We start from the raw sequence: 20,090 nt of genomic DNA, 5'->3' as shown, positions 1-20,090 counted from the left end.
TAGAAAGACTAAGTCACCCTCAGGCTTATCCTAAACCTCAGTCAGCTGTAGTAGAACTTTGGCCAAAGCACAGGACACTATCCCTAATGAAGAAGAAAAATAAATCCTTAAGAGCACTGTTTATGAAGTCGCATCAAGATGAGCTTCCTGGATGAAAACTTGGTCAGGATTTATATCTCCACTGAAGTTAATGAGTTTGCCCTTCAAGGGTGACAAGCAGCTTGGTAAACAATTACATGTAACCATCAAACAAATTAATGCTAAAGCTTCGGCTATCCCTCACTGTCACAGCAACATACCGCGAGCTCAGCAGATTCCCACACAAGTATTCTCTCTGAAGAGTTCTAGTAGAAAATGGATCTAAAATTGCTAAAAGGAAAAGAATGCAAGGTGTTTTCTAGTTATGCATTGAAACTGTGGACCAAAGTCTGGCATTTACCATAAGTCTAAGAAGAAATAATACACATTTGTATTTATATGGATAATTATTAGAACATGCTAGAAAAACCTAAAAAAATCCTACAAATTTATTGCATCTTGCTGGCTTCGTATCTACACAAGACACCTACCAAGTAGACATGCTGCAGTGAAACTGAAGTTAATAGGTTCCACATAAGAATCCCACAGTCTCTTATACAGAAAGTCAGAGTAAATGATCAGAATATCCCAGTCTATGTTACTGTAATAAGAATCATCACTGAAGCAATGGAAGAAAGAAAATGCGTGTGTTTTCAGCACTACTGAACATAAAAGCGTCCTTTTCCATTTCTTACAATCAAACAAAAATTACTCTTCTAAAATAACCTTCAAATCAACACAAGTAGTCTACTCCTTTCCTGGTAAAGTAACAATTAGACAGTTAGGAATAAATGTTCCAGAACTAATTACTTAAAATAAATAAACCAATTTATTGAACCCTTTGTTGCATTAATGGGATAGCTACTTATTTTCACTTGCTTTTTTATTTATACTAGTTATCGCAATGAAAATCTCACTTCTGCTGACATAATGTTTTATCTTCATGTAAGTGCAGTGAAATAGGTTTATTTGTAAATGTTTTAGACTATTTTACTGAGTTTGCAAACAGCTTTAAAATGAACACAAAAAGGCTGACAAAAAGGTAGAATTTTCTGGGATAAATGATTATGGATAATTCAGTGAGATCAGGAAAAAACAAAACTTAGTTTTAAGGAGAAAGTCTGCAACTTCATCAGAAGTAACACATTCTTTTTTCATTAGCTATCTATGCAATTTAAAGGGGTGATAGTCTTGTTTCCACAGAGTCTGATGTTATCAAAGGGACTGTTGACAGCAGTCTCTCTTGGTCTCTCATCTTCATAAAGTTTTAATTTTAAACTTATCCATGTTTTCTCCACTTACAATTTATTCATGTATGAGGGGTGAGACAGAGCCTTCCCAATGCACATAAACCCACATCGACCCCTCATAACACAACATTAATGGTTCAATAACACCGATCCCCTTTAGGCATATCAGCCATCCAACCACCACCTGTTTCTCAATTGGTATTTTTGTACAGTGCTGCATTGGGTCGGAGCTCTGCCACCTCAAAGCAGAAGGTTTTGGTTATAGATATAACAGAGAATATTTGGGATAAAGTACAGTGTGTAAGAGGATGAGAACTGCAAGGCGTTAATGCACCTCTTGTTCAGTTCTTCTAGAAGCAAGAAAAACAGGAAGTTTTTCTTGCACATGTTTTTAACAGAACCTACAGGACCCAGAGATTGACTAACTGCCTATATCAAATAGAAACCAGGGATAAAGAGCTATAAGTTAAACTTACATAATTGGATACATTAATGAGACCAGCATCTCTAAATGTTCTTGAGATCACAATTTCTTTTGCAGTAAAGCATTCAGACGAGATACAGTGAGCATTCTGAATGCTTATTAAAGATACAGTGTGTTCTGGTTCTATGACACGCTGGACGTGTATAACAGTGCTATATGCATTATTCATACACATGACCAAAACAATTTCTTTCTTCAGTCCTATGAATTTATAATTTAAGAAGAGGCAGTCCCTCTCTTACAAAACCTGTTTATTTTGCTCATATTTTGGTCCATGAGTCTTGTGCAGTTGCAAAGCAGAGAATGCAACCTAACAAATCAATCAGCACAAGACATAGTTAGCAGTTATAAAAAGCATCACAGTTTCTTCTTTCTCATGCAAAACAGCATGTGCTAAACATAACAGATGAAGAATAGCATTACATAAGCCAGCAGGTTGATAAATTCAGAGCACAAGCACAAAGCAGCAGCATAGGAGTCTGGAACCTATTATTTCCTACTACTGTTCTTTTGTCTCCTGCAGATCTAAATTTGGAACCACAGCAGCTGAAGCTATTTCTATCAGCTAGGAGAACATCCAAGATGGCTGAAGAATGGAATTTCAACCAGGCCATTGTAACTGCTGAACACTGAGGTTAATAAGGGAGTGTTTGCAGAGGGTGCTGAAAAACATTACAGCAAAATCTGCATTGAAATACAGTTAGGGTGCTAGGAATATATCTTGGTTTAGATTCTTCTTGATCTCTACAGAACCATACATCTTATTTTGTCAGACATTTGCTGACTTGCCATTTTCAGACTCAGGTTTGGATCAAGCTAACTAATTCACAAATGCCTAAAGCATGCAGCTGGAAAAAAACAACAAACACTTAAGAGACAATGTATGAAATATTGAAATAATTCATTAATGACGCTTTCAGTAAAAAAGAAGTAATTTATCCCCAAATACATTTTGGGGGCAGGGGAAATAAAACATCTAAAAAAAGAAATTATTTCATTTTGGAGGGGGAAAACATTAAATTTGTATCAGCACAAAACTACTCACATCTGCAGTAATAATAAAACACAGCCTATGTATTGCCTAGCTAGCCACTAGTTGACATGCATGCCCAAAAACACTGTTCAGTGCAGATCAGATAGCTCCTGAATGACAGCCCTTCCCTTGCCTGCAGGATCCTGTGTCCTTCCAGCCTGCTTGCAGCTGCTAGCAGCTAAGAGTTCTACATTGCCACAGTTACTTTTTAACAACAGGCAAAAGAAACACACCTTATTTTTCATTCATGCTCTACAGTTATTTGTTTCCCAGTCACAGGCTTCTTCCTTTCCCTTCCTCTTCAGGGAAGATTGTTAATATCAGGGCAGTTTCAAGCAATCAAAGGGATTCTTAGTGCAGCTTTGGTATGTAAAGGTATACACAACTTTCCTTATATCAGCACTCCCGCATCTAAATATCATACTGTGCAATTACCTACACAGTCACGCTTCCAGAAGGCATAATCATATGCCAGTTTAAAACCTCTGTGAACAAACAACCTCAAAACCACACTGCAATACATACAATTTATACCTCTCCCCAGACTACTAAAATTTACTTTCTAAGCATCCAGTTTGGCAGGTGTTTTGATGTATGAATCATGCCCATAAATTATGTCTGAAACTGCTTTGGTGTCTGACAACAAGCAGAGAGCGAGGATACCACTTAACTGGAAAAGTGATGAAAAATGACACAAAAGAAGACCTTTTCTATCCTTGAATGAAGCACAGCATATTCAGAAAAATGACTGCCCTGCATAATGCAGAGTGAAAATAACTGCCATGGCTTGACCAAGGCAGCTGGGCTCCTGTGTCCAGCTGAGCCCGCCACTAGTCCCACATTGTCACAAGCTTGCTGCTTTTAAGACGCTTCCTTTTAAAGATGCATCCAAACATTCTAATTTTGTTTCCACTTCACTGAGTTCACTGCTCATATCTATTCACATAAAGTTGCTGCTATGCTCATTAAACGTCAAGTCTACATCAAAAAGAATTTGCAAGTCATTTGTATTACTATAGCCAGAACACATCTGTTCTGTACTTTTAGTTTATTTCAGAGTTTACTCAATTTTTAGAGCAAAGCACTGGCATTATTCCAAGTCCAAACCCAATTAGTCTTTTCATTTTACAAATACATTGTGAAGTATAAAAAATTATTGGGTTTGGTCTATATAAAATTGTTGATTTGATCATTTTTCTAGGAATGAACATTGTGTCACAGTTTTAGGAATCACAGGACTTCATTTCATTTTCATCTGTTCTTAGAGATTCAGTAGTGGAACATTTACTTCCTTTGATCTGTAACCAAATACACGAGCTTCTTACCCAAGCCAACACACTGCACCCAGCAAGCAGCGAGCTCAGTGTGCTTCTGGTGCCAAGGATGCCTTGAGTAGAAAGGATCCCACTTAAATAGCTCAGATAGATGTTTCAACTTCATAAGCAGGAGCACAGTCAAACAAATAGCATAATGTTCCAAAGAGACACCAGATTCCTGAATTCCCAAGTGAAATGCATCACAGAACGATGGCAGAATACAGCACTTTTTGTAGCAGCTTACAAATAGTCTGAATTCTACAGCTGGGCTTAAATAGACATGAAGCGCTTGGCATTACCTGAGAAAACTCTTTCTTTGTATGTGTTTGGGATTTTTTGCTGGTGAGCATTTCTAACAAATCAAGCAGCTTTATCTTACTCTCCCTGGAAATGCATTTTGATACTCATGAGATCTGCTTTGACTTGAAAGACCCTCTCCCTGTCTCTACAGTACAACGGGTATATCTGATCCATGGATTCGAACAAGATTGTTGTCTGTGGTGGATGTTCATTCCACACAGATGCACAGAAGCAGAAAGCATTTTCGCAGTTCATGTCTAAGAAAGTGATGGTAAAAGAAAAACCCTGTAGAAGCTGGATATAATTTTACTATTACACATGCTTTAACAAAAAAGTGTTTGGGAAAAAGAAAACAAACACCATTGTAAGAGTAGCTGCCTCACCATGAGCTGTATTCCATGACATCCTTTCTCAGAAGTCAGGATTCGCAATCTGCCCACAGCCAGCAAAACTCTCACTCCAGCATCATCTGCCTGATTGGAGAAAGACTTTGTTTGTCACATATGCTCTTTAAGTGTGAAGCCATTCAGATGAAATGAAAGACAGGCTGGTGTAGCTCATTCATTAATTTTCACAGCAGTTGGTGCCCTGTTGGCATTTCAAATTTATGTAAGGAAAAGTTCAAGAGCTTTAGTTTCATTTCAAATCATGTCTGGTGTGATTCTCAAGAAATGTTATAAATAGATTATGTTGCGCCAGTAAAAGCTAATTGCAGAACAAAAAAAATATTAAATGCAAAGCGTCAAACTAATTTTAAAGTAATGTAATTTTACTAGATGAATGTGAAAGGCTGACACCCAAAGAACTTCCGTGGTGATAGTGCACCATACTGCAGTCCCAGTAGACAGAAGTTACAAGTGTTAAATGCTAAATGGAAATTGAAGAGTTTTTGAGTTTATGCACCACTTCAGGACCTCCAACTCTACCAACATTTGGATCCAGGGTTTAACAAAACCTTCACAGGCCTACAGTTCCTAGTCTTATAATGAGATCTTTTGGGCTACTGAAAAGCTCTACAGATCTTTAAGACCATGCAAGAGCTCTTTTGATGGGGAAACAGCTTCCTGACAAAGTTCCATACTAAAAATTTACCAGGATTTATCTTTATCTGATGATTAGATAAGAAATTTACACCAAAAACCTCTGATCTGAAGTGCAATTCTGACTCAGTGTTCATTGCTACAAAGGTTTCGACTGCCTGTCCATGCTGTAGTACTTTAACAGCTCAAACACAGAAAACTCAGCAAATATATCAATTGAAATAAATTATCCATTAACAGAGATAATTAAAACATACTAGGTCTTTCCAAATGAAAGAAATATTCAGTTCGTTTCATGCCTGCCTTCACTCTCTGCTGCTTGGGGAATATCTGCATGATAGTGCAGCAGCTTTTAACTGAAAATGCTTTTTAAAAAAAGATGACAAGCTGATAAAATTGGGAAAACTTAGAAATCATAGCTGGGCATCCCTACAAATCTGAGAGTTATTTCACAACACTGGATCAGATCTGCTGTCAGGACCAAGTGCAATGCCTACCTTTTCTGTAAGGAGGTGAGAAGTACCTCAGTTCATGTACCAGCAGCGCAGAAGGCTCCTTCCTACTTAATGGAGAAAAATGGTCTATGTTGTGATTTATCTCCCCCCTGTGAAGATAGCAGTACTGCCAATTTTTCTCCATTACTTATTTTTTTCCTTTCAGCTGTAGCCTAGATCATCTTCAAAGTTAGGTGGGTTAAATCATCCTCCCTTTGTAAGGATGCTGCTGAGAACCTGAAATGAGGTGTTGGCAGCCTCAAGAGCTTATACTGAAGGGATATTTGAGATATGAAGAAAGGATGAAATTCATCAAGTTTCCAAAAAGAAGTTACATGAGGGCAGGACCTGCGCTACAGTGGCTACACAGCAGTCAGGTCTATGTATGTGTTGACAAATAGACAAATTCCCATAGGAATAAAGCATTCCATTTACATTTTTTCTGACCTTATTTTTCTCTAAACAAGCCTGACTTCATGCCAGAGCAGCAGTGAGAGCTGCCATGTTTCTGTGATCAGGTGAATTCAGAACTGAGTGAGATGGAGAAACAAACACCCCATGGCACTTCAAAATACTTTATGCCACAGGAGTGGGAGAAAACATCCATCAGGAATCCATTTTATGCTTGTTACATTCAAAGCAGGAGAAGAATACTGTGTGTACATTTCTAAGCACAGTACATGCAGGCAGGCTGCTCTGGTATGTTTTCAAAGCAGAAACAATATAAAATCATTATAACAAGCTCCGTATTTATAAAGACTGCAGACCCAAAAAATGAAGTAGTATGTTGAAAAAAAAATAGGAAGTATATAGTAGAGTACTGAATAAATGAGCTGAAGAAAAAGGCTAGGAAGCAGTAGGGGAAGAAAAACAAAACATTTAGACTTAAGTGGCATTAAAACATTAACATCCATTCATACTTAAGCAATCTCATAGCCAGCTCTTAACTAGTCTAAACCACACCAGCTGCTCTTTCCTTTCTGCAATATGACAGACATCCTGCTTGGTCTCCAGCCATCTGCACATGCACACTTAGCATGGCATGGAGATGGCTCCTTTGTCAAGGCACAGTTCTTTGTGACATGAAAACCTTGAATAATGTAGTTTGTAGACCACTGTGTTTTCCTATTTGTGGGCTTCAGAGTAAAAGAACAGACAGCAAAGGGGCTAGGAGACAAAGAGAGCAAAACAGCTTTTCACTATAATAGCAAAACTATTTTCACTATATGTTAAAAGCCAGCCAAACAAGTTTAAGTTCCTGAAGCAGCTCAGAAGGTAAGCTTGAAGGATCAGTTATGAGGTCAGCATTGGAGGGTATAATCCCACTCTGCTGGATCTGAACCAGCCCTAAGGTTCAGCACTTGTAGTCGAAGTCTTACATGCTGAAGTTATTTGTTATTCAAACTTAAGTTAAAAAAAAAAAAACAACACGAAAAACAACCTCTTCTCTTCCAGATACATGGTATCAGACCAAAGGAACCAATTCTGCTTGGAACATTCTTCAAACACTCAGGGATGGGCTAAAGGTAGTTCTGCTTGCCTGCCTTCCTCCTGTCCCCTTCAAGATGCTTTAAGAATTCCACTTGCTTTGTCCCCAAATACACTATGTGGGTACACTGCCTCATTCACCCCTTCACCAGTGCTCTCCTGAAGTTATCAAAGCACAAAAATACTCCTCTGTAGAAACAGTTCAGTTCTACAAATCAGTACGGATGAACTTGAGCAAGAACTTGTGCTTGAGCTCAGCTACATTAGCACAAATCAAGCTGAAAATAGCATAGTATATGAAATCAAAATTTACACAATGAAAAATAAGTGTACTTGAAATGCAAATACGAATTCCTTTTCAATATGGGACAACACACTGTGTGCAGCTTTGACCACCTTTCAAAGAAACAGGAAAATTAAAGCGACAAAGGACTAATGAAACTATGATCTCAAGCTGTTATCTCATCAATCTGAACACAGCGAGCAGAATCATGCTAAATGAAAGTTTGGGACTGAGGATCTCGAATTGCTGTCTGACATTTCAGCATCACAGTGAAAGGTCTGCACCTTTGGAGTAACGTCAGTATTTTTTTCAAATTAAGCTTTGGAAAAACATGCAGCCTACATACACTCTTAAATAAACCACACAGCAGTGTGACACTGATTTCTATCCAAGTACACAGAAAGGCTCTGAACAAGTTCAACGTAGGCTGGCATAACAATGACATTTCCTTGCAAAAATTTAATCTTCTATTTTTCCAAGGGTAGCTAGAAGCTTTTTCTATCTTCTTTCTCATTCTTTGTGGTATCAGCAGGGCTTCTATTTATTGCTTAATTATGAAAAAGTAATAATAAAAATGAAAAACGTTAATATAGATTTTCAGTCATATAATTCCAATGTTCCACTTTACTAAAATGATGTAAAACACTTCTCCTTATTAGCCAGGAAAATGCTGAAACAGCATTAAGGACAACAAAACCCACAGCCAGGCAGTAGGCAAAAAAGCTATTGGCACATCTTAGAGTTCCCTACTTATTATTTCACTGCAAGTAAGATACCAAAAACACAGGTAATTTCTATAACATACAACGACAATGAAGAACCGTCTTGGATCAGTACTTCTTATATAGCATCTACCTTATAGTTGTACTTTGGGATGTCTGAAGAAATGTACAGCTTACGACCAGACAAGAAGTGTATCTCACTTCTTGTTTGTAGATTTTCAGTACAACTTCTGTGGTTAAAGGATACAGTTCCCTGCCTTCCATCACAAAATATGATTCACATGCACCAAAGATAGCCATGCTGGTTGCTGTCACGGCTGACTGCCATAATATTAGGGAGAAATATCAGCCTGCCTGGGCAGGCATTGGAAAGTCAGGAGCAGCCTCAGGCAGCCCTGGAAATCACAGCACAGCAGGCCAAGAGACAGTTGGGAGCAGGGAATAACAGGCTTCACAAACCTTGTTATCACTGCAGCTGTGATGGTAGATGTTCTCAGCAGTCATCCCTTCAGCACCTCACCTCTTTCTTTATTTTGAGTACATCTACATCCCATCAGTGCCTCCATACACAGGAAAATAGTTGGGGGAAAAAAAAAAAAGAAAGAAATGAAAACAAAACCTTTCCTGAGATGTCTTATAATGGATCTCATTCTCAACAAGATGTATTTCATGCTAAGAGGTGCTTCTGGAGGCTGTAGATCCTTGTCATTACCAGATTTTAATGAGAAATCTCTGTGGAATGGGAGAGGGTGAATTTAGACAAGGGACAAGGCAGGTGAGGTAGTAAAAAATTCCCAAGTCACTCTATTGAACCACAGAGATGTTGTGAAGGTGTTAATTATAGCACAAGTACAGGTTCTCCAAACATGTTTGGAGTCCCTTCTGCTTCTTGTCAAGATTCTGATCAATGCTCGGGCTCTGTCCAAGCCTTATTTTTCTCACATCTCACATCCCTTTCTATATTTCAGCTTCAGAAGATCATTATGATGTCTCAGGCACCAATAAGCTCTCAGGAGAGATGTCATCAGCTTTGCTCACAGGCAGCAGCAGATTACGGAGCTCAGCAGGCAAGGTGATAACTTAATCTCTACACAAGCCAACAGCTGTAAGGATTTCAGAGGCACACAGCACCCTTCAGGCTAGTTGTTGACACCAGGATCCTTCCTCCTCAACGTATGGCAGCAAGCAGTCACTAGAACTGCTCATGTATGAAGCCAACCCAGTGCACACACCCATGAGGACTACATGTGGAATTCCCCTGACTGCTCTAACTAGCTGGGTAAGTTTTTCAAGCTCCAAAAAATTCTACTTCTTCTGTTTCTACCATATGTTTTCTTGTGAGACACTGGAGCTGCTGCCTTTGCATACCCCTACCCTGGAGCCAAAGATACAACTGCAACTCATACAAGTAGCTTTAAAACACCCACCTCTGGTATTGGTGGCAAGTGTTCACCAAGTTCATTGTGGATAGATTCCTCTACATTATACACCTCAAATCCTGCAAACTTTCTTAGTCTTTCTCCACTACTGCCAGAGAAGGCAACTTCTTCAGGTGGACACACTGGATGGGAGCCATTTAGAAATGGTGGTTCTTTGACCACAAAGATCAGAAGAACAAATGTTTTACTCATCAACTGCACACTTAAAGGCTGCTAACAAGGCATGGTAATTTATTCACTACTACACAAGTGACTAAGCTGTCTCTGGTTACAGATGAGTTCTTCATATCTTTTCATCATCTATATGCTAGTCTACTTACAATTTTTATCATCTGAAAACAACAATCACATAAGATGTTTACGGATCCTTATCACTGTGATGTTAACAGAAGCACACATTGTGTGCAGGTCTGGGAAAAATTTTGCTTACATTCATTCCCCTATTTACTCTTTTAGGCTTAATTCAGCAGCAGAGATGGCTTATCAACATTTTAGACTCAGACTACACTGAATGGAGATTTGAGCAGGCAGCTATTGCAAGCTGCATACTGTAAGTGGGTGACGGATACACTTCAATGTTCTACAGCACAAACACTACTGTAAAATTACCTACTGAAGAAGGTCAAGCCCAGGTTGTGCAATAGAACAAATCTGGTCCTAATTTCCTATACACCATAACTTCTGAACACAAGAGAAAAGTAAACCTCATCTCCCATGTTGCTGTAAGAGCTATACTGAGTAGGATACACAATTCTTACTAATGTAACTACTCAACAGATTCATCACATTCTTAACCAGAATTAACATTTCAGTCAGACCTCAGGAAAAATGTGAAAGTCATTCAAGTTAAGGCTTACCTTTAAGAAATTACATTTTGCGACATGCAACGAATATAAGATCAGGTTACATCCTACTTGATGCTTTTCTTTAATAGAAAAATAAGCCTGTCACTGGTTTTTGAAAAGAAAAATTACTTGGGTGCTATAGACCCTTTTTTTAAATCATTTAAAATGCCTGTTAGCTTCAGAAATTCAGTTCTTTAATTCATTTGGGCACATGTGAAATTATTACTCCTGACCTAGTGCTTAATAGAAAAAAAATTTTGTTTGTTTTTCCCCCCAACAAACAACCCCGTTGAAATCAAACTTCTGCCAATCTCTCAATTTTGATGAAAAAGTCATTTTTCTCTGGGGAGAAAAAATAAATCAAATGACAGTTTTTATCTGCTTGATTAAATGCCAGTTATGGACTAACACCCAGTCAAAAGTAAGCCTAGTTAAGCATTGCTTCTCAAAGTTTCCTACTGTAGAAGATTACACACCATCGTACCATAAATAATATTCTCTTTTAGTCAATAATTCACTCATTTCTTATGTCTAATTTAAAGACAACTGAGAAATTAAACAGTTTAATTGAGCATTAACAGACACCAATCAGAAGAATCCCTCTCCATATGAAGAGGCTATTAAGTAATTGGCCATGTCTGTTCAAGCCATTGAAATGATCTTTCTTTACACTTATTACCCTGTACTTTCAGTTCAAGGTTTTTTTTTATTGTTATTATTTATTTTCATTTAATACAAGTAGAAGGCAATTTGGCATTTTAGCAAATAGCATTCTGATTAGTAAGCCATTTCAAGCTAGGGACAAACTAAATGCAATTACTCGTATAATCTTGTTACAGTGATTAATCTTTAGACAAAGTTCAGATAAGAACCAGTATACATACTTCTATACATGAAACTAAACATAATTACACCTAGACTATTAAATGAGAAATTCTGGGCTACACTGCGAGCCTAAAGAAATTATTTAAATATCCAAGAAAGCCAACAGATATTAATGCTGTCTACATCTGCTTCCTGATTAGGCTTGGAAAACAATGAAAAAAGTCTGCCCCTGCACTGCAATTACTGCAGACTTGCCATCTATCATGCCTGGGATAAAGGTCCAGACCTGTATATATTAATAGCTATATATATTAATTTCAAATATATATTGTCTCTTTTCCAAAAAGTGCTTAGAAAAAGGTCTTTCTACTGTCCATATCTGTAGTTCTCCCATTAATGAAAGAGCCACTGGTTACAGGCAACTCTTGCAAAACTGCTGCCATTCTAACTGCTCCAGAGCTTATAAATGATGATCTCATATTTTTGGAAGAAAACAGTCAACTAGGGAAATTAGCCACTTTCCTTATCACCTTCAGCTTTTAGTTTCTCACACTATTGACAGACTAGTTACAATAAGTAACTTGAAGATTACAATTTACAGTAATTACAAGGTAACTGACAATGAAACGAATTAATTAAAATAATAGTGCATCTGTATTTCCAATTTCTATTCCATCACCGTTTTAAAACATCAATAAAGCTGCTTCCATGTTGAAAATTCATTTTCATTTTTACATGAGACTATACATTTCTAAGGACAGAAACCCATTTTCTTATTAGTCAGAGGAACAAAATTATTTCTCATTCACTCCCAAGTTTATTAAAAACAAAGAGCTTCTAACATTGGGGGAAGATAGATTAAAAAACATACATTAGCTGCTGAAATTGAACTGGATAATTTATTTCCTTAGTCCAGTCTGACACAGTGTACCATTAGAAGTGTAACATCTTCAAACTGCAGTTATTGCGTTCATCAGCCAATCTGACTCCATGCAATTAACACATTAAGTGATAGATGTGAACTATAAAGGTGGATGGCATAACCTGCAGAGCATGGACAAAGTCAGCATCCCTCCTGCATCCTCTGCCAAGAAAACTAGTTAAATTTGCTGTATTTGGAACATAAATAGGACTCATTTACAGTAACTATTAATGGACTTCTCTCATAAATTTCCACAGACCTTCTCTTAAATATTACTATAAGTTTTTACTCTCAGAACACTTTGTGATGCTAAGCTTAACTGTTTAATTGTGAATGTTACATGAAAAAAATGCTTTCCATTACTTATTCTGAATCTGTGAATTTCATTGCCCCAAAACGCTTATAGTTTAACGTATCTGCCACCTTTACTTTCTCTCAGCCTGTTCTCCCACTCCTTACCAGGTCAACTTGTGGTACCCTGACAGCATCACACAAGGAATCCTCCTAGAGTCCCCTGAGATGATTATATTTGCCTCGGCATAGAAGTTAGCTTGTTTATAGAGAGCTCATCATGAAAGCTATACTTTTAGGAGCCAGTTCTGAAGCCTAGTCCTGAGGACACAAAAGGAGATGTGTCCATCAGGATTGCTACAGCAATACTCCTGAAAAAAACAAGCAATGGGATCATACAAGGTCACACTTCGACCTTGTTCCCACAGGCTGTCCCTGCCCAGAAATACTTGCATCCTGCTTTTAAGCATATAGATTGAGCCAGCATTCCTAATGTAATTCCTAAATAATTAAAACAAACAAATTTACAGCATCAAACAATAACATACAGTGTTTGTAGAAGTAAAAAATAAAACACAAAGCAATCAATGATGAAGTAGAATAGCCAAAGTATTATACAATGAGTGTATCTGGATGCTGTAAAGCAGGGCAAAAGCCAGATCCAACAAGGTGTTCTACAGCTTTGTATTAAGCTGTCATTTCAGAAGGACAACCTATACTATTTCAGATGAAAAACAGTCAAGTGCTAAGTAAAGACCCTCACAAATCTGCAAAAGTAATTTGATTTTATTAGTCATTCTGACTCTAAGAGCTGTCAAGTGACCTGGAAAAGGCAGACAGAAAACACCATTGCCTTTTATTCTCAATTTCTCCATGAAAGCACGCTCAAGGCTGTGGGTCCCCCATGAATCCACTGTGCCATTAACAAGTTACAGCAGTACTACTGACTAAATAGAGTAGGAACTCCAATTCCAGCAGCACACAAATTAGCAAAGTACACTTGAAGAAAATAGTTGTCACAACCCAAATTCAAAGCCCCCCCCCCCCCATTTTTTAATTGACTTTGTAAGATGTGATGCCATTTTGTACACTGTGTTGTGTTTATGAATGTTTGTAAACCTTTTCAGAAAACAGTATTTACACTAACACAATACACAATATCATAAAGCAACCAGATGCAGATGGTTTCAATTTGTATCAGTTAATTTGCATGATCTGTAATCAGTTATTTGATCAGCAGAAATTTTAAAGTTTGATAAGTTTTGATTTAAATAATTAAAATAATCAGAGGTCAAATTACATTAAATATTAATTACTGTAACAAATAGATGTCACAGTCTCCTAAATTAAGTACAGGGTTGAAGGTTGTTTCCTTTTTTATACAAGACTCAAAGACATCTGTTAGCTAGCTTGAGAGAACACGAACATTCTATGAAATCACTGCTAAAACCATCTAATATTCTTCCTAATGAAAACACATTATGCCTGATGCAATTTTAATTACAGGATTAATGTGTGTTTATATCACTATGCATTTTTTACAATACGCTGACAAAATGCAGCATGCTATAGATTAGGAGCTTTCCCTACAAACAATTACATGCTCAACTAGGTTTCCTCTTAGGAGCTCCACTTCAATAGCTTTAATAAGACAGGTTGTGAGTGCAAAATTCCTCTTACATATATTAGAAGCTTTTGTTCCTTAATATTTAACCTTCAGGTTGTTGTTTATTCTCCCCTCCTCAATAGCTGTATTATATATTTGCGTATTTGCTTTATGCTTTCCCTTCCTCCTCCAAGATTTCTTTCACTTCCCAAAGCCTATTTTCAGTAAATCTGTATGGACAGCAGATGGGCTTCAGACAATTTTCTTCTCATTGCCTTTTCTTTTTATTACCTCTACAGTCAAAAATAACATCCTACTTCATAATCAACCAAAATAAAATACGTATTTTACTGTGAAAGAAACAGAAAAACTGAAATCTATGAAATGAGAAGATTAAAACTTCATTTTTATAATAAAACCACATCTCTTTATAGAATTTCTCATTACTGATTAAAATCAGATTTGAAATTCTCACTTCACAGCTTTTATTAATAAGTGGTTTCTAGAAAGCTGAAGTACCCTGTTTCAACTATTTAGGACAAGCTGACATGCTTCTTGTCAGCTTAACATGAAGAAAGTAGCCAAGCACTTCAATTGCAAGCACTACAACTTTTTTCTTTTTCATTAACCTATTTACTGCATGTACCAAACATCCAGCACATGATGAAAAATCTCACTGCTAATCGCAGCATACAGCGAAATAAATCTTGATGTTGACTGGAAATGATTAACCATCATTCTTGAGCAAATAAACATCTATCAGGACATGGCCAGAGCATTTCTGCACCTCTCTATCCTCCCTGCATATGATTAAAGAGATGTTACAGGTTCCTATCAGGCAGTCATGACCATTGAGCACCCAGTTCAGCAGAGCCAGGTCAGGTTCACCTCAGAAGACAATGAGGACAGCTAACTCAAACCACTAAAAAGAACTTAATGACATGGCTCATTAAGATCATTTTCTATTTGAACTAAAATATACTACTTCAATCGAGTCACTCAAAGCCTACATATAATCAGACTACAGACTGATCACCATTAGCTTTCAAAAGTCTTGGGATATCCCTGTACATCAAGTAGAACATTCAGAAGAACTTGTATGCTATATGTGTAATGGCCATGATATTTATAGTCTAAATTCAACCTCCATAACATCATACTATTTATTTAGTGCTGCCCATAATTTACACTGTTTTAAAGGCACTATGTTCTTTATCATTTCCAGTGCCCTCTCCATTAGTGCTTATTTATGAAAATAACTTATGCCATCAAGAATTCTGTTAATCTTTAATAAAAAGAGTCAGTAACTGAAATTACAACTATAAAGAGAAATCAGGCTTGCTGACCCATGGCAGAGTGCACTCACAGGGAAAATAAACATTCATTTTAAATTATTACATGTGTACACAATACAGGCTAATATTTGTACACAACCCTGTATATTTACTAGCTTGAATGAACTTTAGCAGCACTTAGGGGCAGTTTATATTAGCCTGTGAGATAAAACACCTGGGCTAGTATTGCCAGAAGAGCTGTAATACTGTGCAAGGAGTACAATACTGGACACTGAAATAGCAATATTCTCCGTCTGCCCAAGATCAGAATTGAATTGATTCTGGGGTATTCATGAAATGCCAGCTGCTGGATGCACAAACCAAAAGCAGACCTGGAAAGAGCAGAAACTGGACCAGAAGCTTTTACTTTCTCTATACACAGCATGTAGCTGCACAGAGGTGGGAAGATGAAGTCATTTTTCAATCCTTAATTGGCAACAGCAGACAGGAGAAAGCCTGCAGGACATTACCCAAGCAGGTCACTGAAGAATCAGGTAATTAATAAAGCTCATAGCTATAAGTGAGCTGTTCAACTAGCAGAAGTAGCAGCACAGCAGGTTTGCAATTATTTTCCTCAAGGTCTCTTCTTAGCCAAAGACAGCAACTAAGTGCTGGAGATACACCTTATCCTCATGTGTAATTTGAGATTAAAAGCTGGAACTTCCGGCTACACAATAGCAATCCAATTTTTAGATGAAGAAGAAAGCCCCAGGAAATATTACCAACCAGAGGAGAGGATAATCCGCACTGTGAACTTTCTGGAACAACAAGGGAGATTTTAAGCTAACAGTACAAAGTGCAGCTAATAAGAAGACAAATGAAGCATGGTGAAGACCAAGATGTCATGAGTGAGCTCAACTAAGTCAAGTAGATAGGAAAGACAAAAACTTCAGCTAACACTGGACAAATGACAGGAATTTGCAAAACAAAGAAAAATCATAAAGTAACTAATGGGGGAAAATTTCATGTAGTTAGTGTTAGTGAAGCCAATATAGGATGGTTTGCAGCATCACTGAAATGTTATAAGACTTGCTTAACAGCCTGCTGAAAGGTAGTATTGGCAGTAGAGGTGGACTTCATAACTTGTTTCACAGTTATTGATTACCACAGAGTAAGTAACAGACATGAAGTAAAATGAAATAGATAACAGTTCTTCCTTTCTGACCCTCAGTAACCGCTGAGAATGTTTGTAATACTATACAGTGATATGCATCTGTCCATAACAGTAGAGATTTTGTGCTGCCCAGGTATCTAAGCAAACTAAGCTGAAGAAAATTATTGTGAACTTCTAAAGCAAAGATTAAATAGAGGGAAAAGACGACACAGATCCTTCCCACTCTGTGATCCAAAAGGTGTTAATCAACCAATACATCTGAGATACACACAGAAGATGTGCTGGGTTGAGGAAGAGAACATGGTATTTTCCTAAGTAGTCTTTACAGAAAGTATGCTCTTCCAATATACATTCTTTTCCCACTCACTACCATCATCCACATGAAAAACACTCCCATAGCATTTGAATACAATGTACAAACTCCAAGTTTTAGACATACAACCGATCTCAGAAACTGGTTTTAAAAGCAAAACTCAGATTTGGGATCTGAGTTTAGAAAAACCCACTCCATTATTATCAAATTGCATAGTTTTGTTTCATCTGCTCATGCTAAGGAATTTCTCGTGTTGAAGTAAATCAGAGCAATGCAGAATGCATTTACAGACAGCTGCAAAATTTTCATCCTTCCACCTTCACAATATGTTTAATAATGAATATGTTTTTTACTTTAACTGGAAGCCTCATCTACCTAGCAGCTTGTTTTAATAAAGATATTCTCCTGTAGTTACATAGCCTATGTAGAATTTATCAGCACACACAATAACTGATGAGAAAATCTGTAAATGCTTACATATTGTCCTACAGTGTTGAGCATCCAAAGGGAACTCATTTAAATATTAATATACATTATGAATTAAGCACCCAACATAGCACTTGCTTGTTGTATTTAAATTTACATCATCATTTTCAGAAATCCTAACCTCAAAGGGAAAATGCACTCATTCAAGCTCCTATGAAATCTTCTTGCCAGAAAAAAACCCACCACCACCATTTTCTGTTTCCTTCCATATAATTCCAAGAGCAAAAATCCAAACACTTTGTTACACAACACTACTTTATGCCTATAATAGCACACATCCCAAAACATATTACCATTGATTTCTTCCATTCAATAGAATGAACAGTTACAGAAATGACTCAGCTAGAAAAAAATGCATTAAGGTCATTACTTGAACACACATGGCTTTTCTTAGCATCTGTTCCAGCAAAACCTAACTAACTCTTGAGCATGTACCAGAAGCATGCATCTCCAAGATTAGTTTGAAATTCATTTAAAAGGAGGTAAAAACACCGTTTCTTTGTCAGCAGCTGTAATTAGGTACTCTGAAAGCAATAATCAGTTGAATCAGAATTTCACTTGTGCATAACCATGAAGTTCTAGGTAATCTGCTCCTTCATCAGTCCATATATGTTACCTGTGCAGCAATAAGGATGTTGTCACATCAGTGAAGACCAGCTGAAAAACTGATGTTGGCTTGGGCTCTGTCATGTCACTTCATCTGCTGTTCACCTTGTACTAGGTTTCAGAACAAGTTTCCCTTACCTGAACCTTTGCATCATTTCTTGTATACATTTCAGAACATTTTGGCATTGTCTGTATTACTTATTTGTTCCCAGTAGGACTGGATAAGTCATTTGTAATGAAAACTGTACCAAAGGGATTTCAACTCTTTATGTCTGCTAATTAGCTGTGAACAAATTATAGAAATCCCCAGTGGATTTACTAGCCCAAGTACTGACAATATTTCATATGAGTAATTAAATGGATTAGCAAAGTTCCTTGAAAATATTTCACTGAAGTTGTGCATTCTTGTCTTGCCCATTAGCTTTAGAAGTTGTATCATACTGCTTCTGCTGTCAGGCTCAACGTCATCCAACTTAAAAGCTATTTATCTTAATGGCTAGATATGCAAGTTCTAAATTATGTACTTGAATATCCAAACTCAAATCTACAGTTCAGAACTGGATGTTGTTTTCTGTTCGTTGTTATCATTTCATTGCAGTATTTCAGCTTAATACTGTATTTCAGCTAACCTACACACTGAAAAATTTCCATTCCAATCACAGGAATCACCTCCCAGAAATACTGAACAGGAGCTATAACAAAGGCATCTTAAAATTAGAATGACTACTTGATATTTCAGTCTTGTGCTAGTTCTTACCTTTGTTTTCAATGCCCAAGTAGGTAATTAATATGTAATTTACAACATTAAATTGCTTTTCTCCCTCTTGGATGATTAACGAGTGGACTAAAAAGGACACCTCATCTCTTAGAATCTTCAGAATGTTTTAATGTTTCAGTTCTCAAAGTGAAGTCAATTTGATTTTTCTCACCATTTTAGAGTTGTCAAACAAATCAGCAAATTATATTTCATATATCTTAATTCAACAAATTTTATAGCTGTAAAAACCGTACTGTTATCCTCAGCCATTAGCTGGTCATAAAAGCTTAGCTTTTACAAGAGTAGCAACTAAGACTGAGAACTCAAACAGCTATTCTAGCCAAAACAAAGAGGAGATACATCTAAGTAGGATATAGCTGCTACAACCCATGATTACACGCAAAATTGTTTCCTGACACAGACAAAAAACACTGCACTCCCCACACTCGTGAAGAGGCACAAGGTGCAGTAAATTCAAGATACATTCTTTTTCTTCTCCCAATCTAATCCAGATTTTTGGAAAGACAGACTCATCATACCAAAAACTACACTTAAGTTATGTGCAAGTACAAGTTATGTCACATAGAATAAAACATTATTCTGCTCAGCCTCTGGTATTTTAGTTAGGTCAATCAGTCTATTTCTGCAATTGATTCATTAATACATCTCTTAAGGCATTTAAACTAGCTGAAAGTCACTAGCTGCTTTGCAACAGCCTTATTCCTCTGTCCCATAGAACCAGCTTACACCTCAGCATCCACAGCAGTACAAACACTTCCCAGCATCCCTCCAATATCAAACACCACTGACAGAGTATTTTGGAGGAATATGCCATGACTCAAAATATAACTATATTTTCCTTCTACTTCTAAGTTGTACAGAGAGTCTGAACCAGCACGATCCTGATCCATTAGATCAGACTTGAACATATGCCAGACTATTTTTGAAAATTTATCTGAAGGAGCTAGAATAGGAAAAGGGGAAACAAATTAAGCCTGACTTGGAATAGGCCCACTGATAAATTCTGCATTTCAGAGGGCACATAGATGAGAGAGATCATTTTA

The 20,090-nt window shown here is 37.1% G+C and overlaps 1 protein-coding gene across 9 annotated transcripts in view; it reads right to left on the bottom strand.

Annotated features, from left to right (window-relative positions):
• Positions 1 to 20,090, bottom strand: part of GALNT3 (polypeptide N-acetylgalactosaminyltransferase 3) — a 193,486-nt gene that overhangs the window by 86,216 nt on the left and 87,180 nt on the right. The window lies entirely within an intron of this gene.

Source organism: Coturnix japonica, chromosome 7 (genome assembly GCF_001577835.2).
Source record: "Coturnix japonica isolate 7356 chromosome 7, Coturnix japonica 2.1, whole genome shotgun sequence".
NCBI classification, from domain to species: Eukaryota; Metazoa; Chordata; class Aves; order Galliformes; family Phasianidae; genus Coturnix; species Coturnix japonica.
Note: the sequence above shows the minus strand (reverse complement) of the source record. Positions and strands in the feature narration are given on the sequence as shown.